This window comes from Ixodes scapularis, unplaced genomic scaffold, assembly GCF_016920785.2.
Source record: "Ixodes scapularis isolate PalLabHiFi unplaced genomic scaffold, ASM1692078v2 PGA_scaffold3__209_contigs__length_174095766, whole genome shotgun sequence".
NCBI classification, from domain to species: domain Eukaryota; kingdom Metazoa; phylum Arthropoda; class Arachnida; order Ixodida; family Ixodidae; genus Ixodes; species Ixodes scapularis.
Genome location: NW_024609868.1, coordinates 74,180,198 through 74,189,555, shown reverse-complemented (window position 1 = coordinate 74,189,555; position 9,358 = coordinate 74,180,198).

Genomic DNA, 9,358 nt, shown 5'->3' with positions numbered 1-9,358 from the left:
AGAGGTCTAGCACCCCGTCAGGCACTTAAGGGCGCTGTGCACCGATTTTAACGTTGAAAGAATTGTCATCTACTTTCGACATTGTTTATCTTGTCACAAAGGTCAGAAAACACACCTCCTTCCTTCGAAATGTTGCGATTCTGCCACGTAATCGCGAGGAAAAAACTGTAATATTCACCGACCTGCAGCTGCGAGCGGCAGCTATGACAAACCACGCGGAATGACGTCAAAGACCCCTTTTGACGTCATTCCGCGTGGTTCTCATGGCTCTCGTGTAGAAAAATAGCAAGGTGTGCGAATTCGTGCTCGATAAAAGTCAACTTTTATATAAATATTGTCGTTCCCACATAAATATAAATTCGCCAAAACCTGGTATCATCCACAAAACTTTTATTATACGGAGTTTTAGTGGCGCCATCTATCCTAGGTCCATGAAACCGTCAGCTGTATCTGATACTGCGAATGCCGCCAGAAACCGGAGGGGGACGGGGATGGCCGGACTCGGATGAGACTTTCCTCCTTTTACCTTATTGTTAATTTTGCGCTGCGCCAGCACGTGGTCACTTGATCGCGAGCGGACGAGTTTTCGCTTTTCACTGATGGCTCTATAGTCGGAGACAGGTCAAGAACGAAGTGAAAGCTGCTCCCAGCCCTTTCCACTTCAGCGGGACGAACGGTGGAGAGGAGGAATCTGAAGGTCGGCAAGTTGGTGCATCTTAGATTCGAAAAGCGCCAGAAAACAAGGACAATAGAAGGAATAGACGAAACGATGGGATAGACGAAGTGGAGAGGAGGTCGCCTCCTCTCCAGTGTTCGCACTGCTAAAGTGGAAAGAGTGGGAAGAGCTTCCACTTCGTTCTTGACCTGTCACCGACTATATAGAAAGAGCTGCACCGGAATTCCGCGCAACCCCCATTGACATCACAGCGCACTGACTCGGAAGATGGTGAAGGAGTTGAGGGGTGCCGAAAACCTCAATCTTTGTCTATTTTTAAAATAAAAACTAGGACATGCGGGCAAAAGCGTTTTTTTGTTATTGACATCCGAAAGGTCGAGGCACCAACTCCCAAATTATTTAAGCGAGGCAGTGAAATTGTTGCACAGCTCCTTTAAGTAATTTCTTTATAAAATCCGGACAAAACGGTCCCGGTCAAAATGGCCCTGAACAAAATGGTATAAAGCTCAACGCCGGACAAAATGGTTCCAGGAAAACTTTCAGGCATAATTCGCTTGCTCTTCGGGGGTTAGTCGATTGTTTGCACGTGTTGCGAATTGGATATAGAACGAAAATGTTTTCCTGAACACTTAAGCTGTGAAACGATAACCGTTTTAAAGTTTGCATACACAATTCAAGGCATATTGCCAGCTAGTAGCTGAGCCAAAAAGGAAGAAGTATAATATAAAAATAATATACAAGTTCATATATAAAACATTGTGTCTCTAATAAGTAATAATAACTATAATAATAATAAATGCTGTAGCGTTCGCTACGGCTTTTATTATTATTAGGTTTTTATTACTTATTAGAGACACAATGTTTTATATACATTATATTCGCTACAGCTTTTGTCAAATGAAAGGCTACATATCTATGAAATACAAGTTAAGAATTATGATAATAGTACGATAAGATACCTGTTAAAAAACAAAAGATTTTGAGAAAAATAGAGTGGTTAGACCCAAGGGTATACGCTCCTTGTACTGAAGTCACATCGCATACTTTTGACCACAATGTAAAAGGAGAAGAGGGAAGCTGCTTTCGTAAGAATTTTGAATGACAGGTTAATCTTCTATAACCTTCTGGGAGGAGAATAGCGACGGTCTGTGCATATCCGGGAGGCAAAAAGGAGGATCCTGATAAGAAGGGAGCTCCTTCTTCCCATTTTCCCTGGAGGTCATCGGAGCGCTCTTTCAATGACATCATGTGCAAGCCACGTATATACAAATCACGGAAAGCGAGTTCGGTCTTTTTACGTTCCTCATTACTTTAATTTGTTGCCCAACGAACTTTTACATGTACAATCGTTGGGTGTGATTAAAAAAGAGCCTAGAAATTGGTGTTGTAACTACGATTTTTAAATTGCTGTACGGGTTAATAGTACCGTGTTTTTCTGTTTATTTTGTGCTTTGCAATATTTAATATTTTTAGTTGTTTCTGTGCTAGTTGTTAGGTCACGTAACGATGTATATTTCTACTTGTAATAAAGATATATTATTATATATTATGACACCATCAGCCTGAGAAGAAAAAACGTTGCTCCATGACACGCCGTCACAAACGAAAAATATTTGAAGTTCGTGTTTATGCAGTGTAAAGTCGGTTTGCCTTTGAATGAGAGGCGACACTGGTTTAAGCTGTAAATAAGAAAGTGTGCTAGTGCACCTGCAAGCCTGGGTTTTTAAACGTTCATCACGCAGTAGCGATACACGATCGCATCCACGCCATCATAAATATGTAGTGCGTGCATGATAATGTCAGAATATTCATGTGCATGCGTTTTCTTGCAGGGCCATTGCACTAACTCAAAATTATGAAAAATGCCGAATTTTCTTAAATTTTCTTTTGTACCTATACTACGTTCTACTAAAGTCAAAGTGAAACTGACTCTACGATCTTATGGGGAACAATCGACCAGTTCTGAAAACAAAACGTACCTGTTATTACCAGCTACTCCAATCAGTCGCAAAAGTACATCGCGACCTTGCTCTTTCAGCGTGCGCGTGTATGCTTGTGTCGCTTCTTACAAGATCCAGCTTTGTACAGTGCTCTGGCTTATGCAAAAAGACACCATGGAGCCGATTGAGCAATAATAGAGCTCAAGTTAACTTTTGGCCGTCTATAGTTGTCTCCTCAAATACATCACAAAAACCTTAAATACATTTAAATATACATTACATGTATGTTGAATACAGCTTCAGAGTAGCAGTTCACTAAAACTTCAAAGAGAGCCCGGAGTGTCAACAAATCACTTGGGATCATTTTGTCCAGGTTTGCGCTTCAGACCATTCTGTCCGGGAACATTTTACCCAAGAGCATTTTTTCAGGGCCATCTTGTTCGGGACCCCATTTGGTCCTTGCACCACTTTTTTTTCCTATTTTAAAGACGTCCACAAAAACAAATCTAAAGTAATATTTCTTATTTGTTTTGCTTTAATGTTGGTTCTAATGATTACCCTTACCGGTGGTCTTCTTGTCCCGCGCCGAGGTTATGTACGATAAGTTTTTTATTGCAACGTAACGGCGCATTTGGTACCTTGGTAAAGAGAAAAAAAAAATTGTATTATGCTTTGGTTTTGGGACTTTATGTCGCATGAGAAATTGTTTTTCATCTTGAAACTCTGACGATTCTACGATTCAGTTCACTCATGGATATTTCCCTAATTCAGGCTCTAATGTTTTTTCAGTGTGGATGAAAGTACCAGCGGAGGTGTCACCAGTACGGTGTCTTTTTTTCTTCACCTCTTGCCACCGCGACATTTTGCCACCTAATCTAAAACTACTCAAAATATGTTATCAAACCAGGAAATGGAACACATTGCTGTACTTACACGCCAAGTGCAGGTAATACAGTTTTAAATGCAAGCATTTATAATTTGTTAGAGCGTTTACGCGGTAAAAATTTCTAGATTGACTACATTTTGATATATCCCTCACAGAAAATAAAACAGTTACATTCAACTGTTTTGAAGGTCTGCTTGGAGGTGTATTAAATCTGCCTGGAATGTTCGCTCACATGAACGTTCCAAATACCTGGTCAGTTTATAAAAGACCAAAAGGAAAACTCTGCTCATCAACGTCCATCGTCACACTCACCCCTGGGCGCCTAGGTACGCCATATAAATATACGTTTTAAAAATACGCAGAAGTGACGTATTGGCATATGATTAATGGAGGCCCCAGAAAAGCCGAATAAGCATCGAAGCGTCGGGTTCCCAATTAGAACTAGGTGGGATATCCCCCATTTTAAAATTTTACACCCAACCAGTCGAATGTTCGCTTTCAGGTCTTAACAGCTTGACTTTAAAGAGAAAGGCGCCACTCCGCTGACCCGAAGCCTTTGTCTGAAACGTCCCGTTCATACAGCAGAGACACACACGATTCTCGTACAGACAGAATACCGTTTGGTTAAAGCCCGAATTTACGAGTGACAGGTTACCGTAAAGAAAAAAGAACTGGGACTCTAAGACCACCCGCATTCTCGACGTTGAAACCAACCACGGACAGCGGATTTTCTTAGAGTCGTTGAGCATACACACTACACTAGAAAAAATAAAAGTATCTCTCGGCACTTTACCATCCTAGTATGTCCACGGGTTTCGAGACATGGCTAACTCATAAAGGAATGCACCACCGTAAAATAAGACGAGAGCGAAAACACGGCTCCTCAAATGGCATCGCCACAGTCACCTCTAATGAAGAGCCGAGTAGGCATCGAAACGTAGGGTTCCCAATCAGGGCTTGGTTGGACATTCTCCAGTTTTAAGAAACCCACCCAACCGGACTGATCTCAGTCAGATGTTCATATTCAAGTTTTCTAGCAGGTTGTATTAAGCCAGTTAAGTTCTTTAGCGCATTGTTTAGATGTTACTCGGATAGTACGTTTGATCCATTAGCCTAGAGAAAGCCTCTGCTCCGATAATACGAGCTGTAACACATGGCCTCTTGCTATCTGCAGTCCCCGAAGCTCAATTCTGTCGAGATATTTGTCAGAGTTCAGAGGGTGAGACCTAAACTTTATGCACCTCACTTGGGTAGCTAAACTCGTGGAGCACAACTTTGTGCCCGAAGTTTGCGGAACGCGCTAATTGGACTCTCGCGACGCTGACGTCGCGCCGAGCGAGGGGTCAATCATTCGAATGCTCATTTCTTTGAGAGAGGCAGAATGTAACAAAGTTCGTCGAGGCGCGCGTGCGGCGCGTGAGGGGCGCGAGGAGTCCGCTGATTGGACGGCTTCGCCGATGACGTAGCGCACATTTGTCCCTACATCCCTACGCGAAGCTAAAATTAATGCTTTGCAGATTGTACCTAGGCGACCTGCTGACGCTCAAAATCCCTCCGAAGTTTGTGTAAAAAAGAAACCTCGTTTGTCGAAGTTGTCGCTGACGTCAAAGTGACGTTTCCGAACTTTGCGAGAGCCGTGGTTTGAGCTCGAGATCTTCGCTTTGGATCGAGGCGAAGTTAAACTTTGTCAACATGGCGGTGCCGTACGCTGCGGCCGAGCTTATCTTCCGCCACCGTCGGCATCGCTACCGAGACCACCGGGGACGCCTTTCAACTCCCCGACGACAACTTTCGGCGACAGTACCGGCTATCGAAAGCCGTTGTGCATTCACTCTGCGACGAGCTTCGTTCGGCACCCGGACTTCGGGGCGGCACGAGAACCGGGGTAATTCTTGGGCGGTCGAGTCTCCCGGCAGCCGGGAGAACTATTTGCCTGAAATTTTCCTGGCTGTCGTCACTCATTGGCGGTCAAATCAGTTCATCGAACGACGTGTCATCGACAGATCGTTTCATCGGCACGGCCTGTTAGAGGTATATACACATTAAACATTTTCACACCTTTATACATGTAAGTGGGGTGTCCCATAACTAACACCCTAATAAGGGTAGCGATGGACCTTATAAAACAAATGTAAACCTGACACCTTTAAAAATGTGTGATTTTATAAACACGTTTCTTAAAACCTGTGATAATGCACTACACCTTTTTATAAAGATGTAAAACTACAATACCCCTTCTCGTCAGGCACGTAGCCAGAGGGGGGGGGGGGGCATAAGGCCCGCCCCCCCCCCCCCTTCCCCGAAATCTTCCATTTTGCTGGGGCCTCCTCTCCCCCCCTCCCCCTCATAAAGCACTTTGTCATGGGCGCCCCCCCCCCGCTTTAAACAAAATTCTGGCTACGTGCCTGCTTCTCGTCTGGGTGTAATTACCACAGTACATTTCTTTTTCGGAGTGTACACAGTGGCCCGAGACACAATAACATGACTGAACGAATAAATTACACAAAGGAGTCACCAAAACAGCACGTTGCTTCTTGGCGAGTGTCGAGGCAGATGTCGGCCGCAAACCGGCTTCAATATTGACCGGATGTACGGTTTTGCGCCTCGTCCCGACATCCAGCAGGTATGGGTGTACCGATGCAAATAAACGATTTATGTCTAATAGCACTGGCACCACTGATTTTTTAGGAGGCTGGATCGCGGATAGAGGCCTGTATTGCTGGGGTCGAGCGGCACCACCGACAGCCGTTGCTTGACACGATCGAATGCATGCATAGGAGAAACAGGAAAAATCAATTTTATTACGTTAGTAGGTGGTTCTCTACCATGAAACTTCTATCGTGTTTTTGCAAATAACAGTTAATATTGTGGGCAAGAATATTAAACGCTTTAGAATATCAATCTTGTTTAATTAAATGTTGTGTGGTTGAGGGACGAGGGCGACTTTGTTGGGCGTTAACTGTGATGTGTTTAATGAGGCAAGGGCTACCGAGAGCTATTGTGGAGTCATCCGTGACTTCGGAGTCATCAAAGCTTGGCAAACGATAATATAGAAGGCCTTTACTGGGGACTTTCGCATCGTTTTAACCGCTTGTACATAGTACTTCATGGTGAAAGCTTTTTCTTTGAACTGCTATGAGGGCTTCCGTGACAAACTGAAACTCGGAGCGTGCCGTTCAGTCGCTGAACGTGCCATTTATTTAGCAACCGAAGCAAGTGACGTCGGTAAAGTCAATGGTGCTACGGCCGATTTTTTTTAATCGGTGTTCAAACGCTTGACGATTGCCTATTTGATCTCCAAGAACCCGACATAATCATCGCAGCGCGTCATAAAATGCTCGCCCTCGAGCACCGCGTACAAACTTCTAATTTTAGCGTGTTTCTCCCTTAGACTTGCGTGTATTGCCTCATGGTGCAATAGGCCAAAACAACAAGGACGAAAACCAAGGGAGAACTAGACAGGACGCGGCGTATTGCCTGTCGTCAAGCGGTGGCCGCAGGTGAGGCCAGTGACGGGCTCCCGATTCGTGACCCGGACTTGCACTGTGAGAGTTCTAATGCATTACACCCGCGGAGTGCTGCACGGAGAACAGGCCCCGAACGAACTTGCCAAATGCACCGAGTGCAGACTGATGCTGTCGCCATAGATGTTGTAGAAAAGTACCGACCTTAAACCGAAACTAGCGCCTTTTGGTTCGACGTGATGGGTGGGCATGCGAGAGTGCCCAGTCGCTGCCATCGTTTATCTATAAACGTTGGTTGCTGCAACGTGGAACTTACATTTGCGATGATTTCCAATTAAGCAACTTGGCTGTCAGAGATATCTACAGACGCCGTAAGTTTTCGAAACCAATTGACTACAAAACAGCAAACACTTGAGAAACTTGATGGCACTGTACGCGCAAGAGTTTGCTTCGTTTTAAGCATAGTATTATGAGTGAATCACTGAAAGGATACGGCTTAAATCTAGTTCTTTGGAACATCTAGCAATACGTTCCGTAAGACTTTTTATTTCCCTGGTGAGGGCATTGAGAACGAGAGCTTTCTCAAAACAAAATATGACGGGGCAAGATAGCCGCCGTTCAAATATGACTTTGCTTGAGTCTCGAGCAACGTCTCCATGTTTAGCCTTCCCGGACGCTGAGTGAATGCGTCACAGGTTTCTGCTGTGGGAGCTTTGTCGAAAAATGTTCCACTTTTTACCCATCCACGAATGATGCTAGATCTCGCGGCCTCTGTGGCTGTCCTGGGCCTTTCATTACACTTTCGTAGGCATCAGCGTCTGTACGGCTACAAAACGACTCAAATTTTGCAAATAAAACACGGGCCGTCGATTCCTCCCTTCGTAAAATATCAGACGCTTACAATTCAAGCTCGCGTTTGAGTTTGTGGCCCGCGGGACGCGATTTCGAGCAGAAAACCAACTTTTTCTTTCAGTTCCGCTGTACGAATGCCTCATCGTAGCAGACGAACTCTCGTCGTCTGCTCTCGCTCCTCGCCTGGGCGAGGCATGACGGGATTGTCGGCGCTACAGAGCCCAAAGACAACGTACAGCGAGCGGCGTGAACGCTCGCCTCCCCGCGCTGTCTCGTGCTCTCGTGCACCGCCTAGGGATCGCGGGGGATTTTTCGTCAAAAGTTGCGAAGTTGAGCGCGCGCAGGGAGGAGGAAACTTTGCGTCGTTCTTTTGGTCACTCCCCCCGCTACGTCAAAAAGCGAAGAATGTTTTGCTCCACGAGTTTAGCTACCCTGGTCTTGCCCATAGTTTCTTAGAAAGCTGGCAGGTATGTTAAAAAACGTTACAAACGTTTTATAGCGCGTGGGAAGTACAGCGTCTGGCAATCTTGGCTGGCCTAGCAGCGTTACGGACGAGGTGGTACAAAAGTCGCACGTGCCTTAGAGTACGTTAAGCTGTTCAAAGGGATGTTGGATAAGATTTCCATATTTCCTATTGTTGCTGTTTGGCATTCAGTTTTGTAGCTTAGCATGCCGGAGACACCACATGCAGCATTTTTACCACTTTTGTCTAGCACTAGACTGGTGCAGCTCATATTGCCACTAATTGTACCTGCTCAGTTTTAGTTTAAAAACACGTATTTACCCAACACACCCTGACCGATCCGTAGGAACTGGTAAAGGCAATGACTGTAAATACAGTGATATCTCATTAACATAATTCTTAATATAATAAATACCCCGCTGTGTAGACACCATTTTTGAGAATGAGCTGTGTAAATACATAAATATTTCTCTTGTTATTTTAGACAACTCACAATACGGACAGTCTTTGGGGGAATGCATGTGGCCATAATAACGAGACATAACTATACTAGGAATTGACACTTTACTTTTTCGCAGTACCCCCGTTCTTTAAGGGCTCTTTTCGTGATTTCGCTCAAACTAGCAACACTCTACTAACATATAGGGTGCCAAGGGAAGCTTTGAGGAGACGACGAATTAAAGAACAATTTCTTTAACCTCAAGGAAGGAACAGTCTTGTTCTTGTTTCCTGGCTAACACGCCGTGATGACAGATGGCAGCAACTGGTGTGGGAACCACTTGTTCCCTCTCTCCCTATACAGGCCTATCACATACAGGTTCTGGGGACCGCGATGGCGGCGGCTTCCCGGATACGAGGCGAGGCTGAATTGCTCAAAGAAGCTGGTGTCTCCCTCGCTTTTTTATATAAATCTGCTTCTGGCACACCCTTGGGAGTGATCGTGGACGCGACCCATCTGCTGGCTAAAGCGCGAAACACATGTACGACGAAACCGTCCGATCCGACGTGCGGACTGCCGGAATGACCTTGGGGGGAGAGGGTTTTCGTAGCATCGGAGAGCGTTGAAAACCCTCGCCT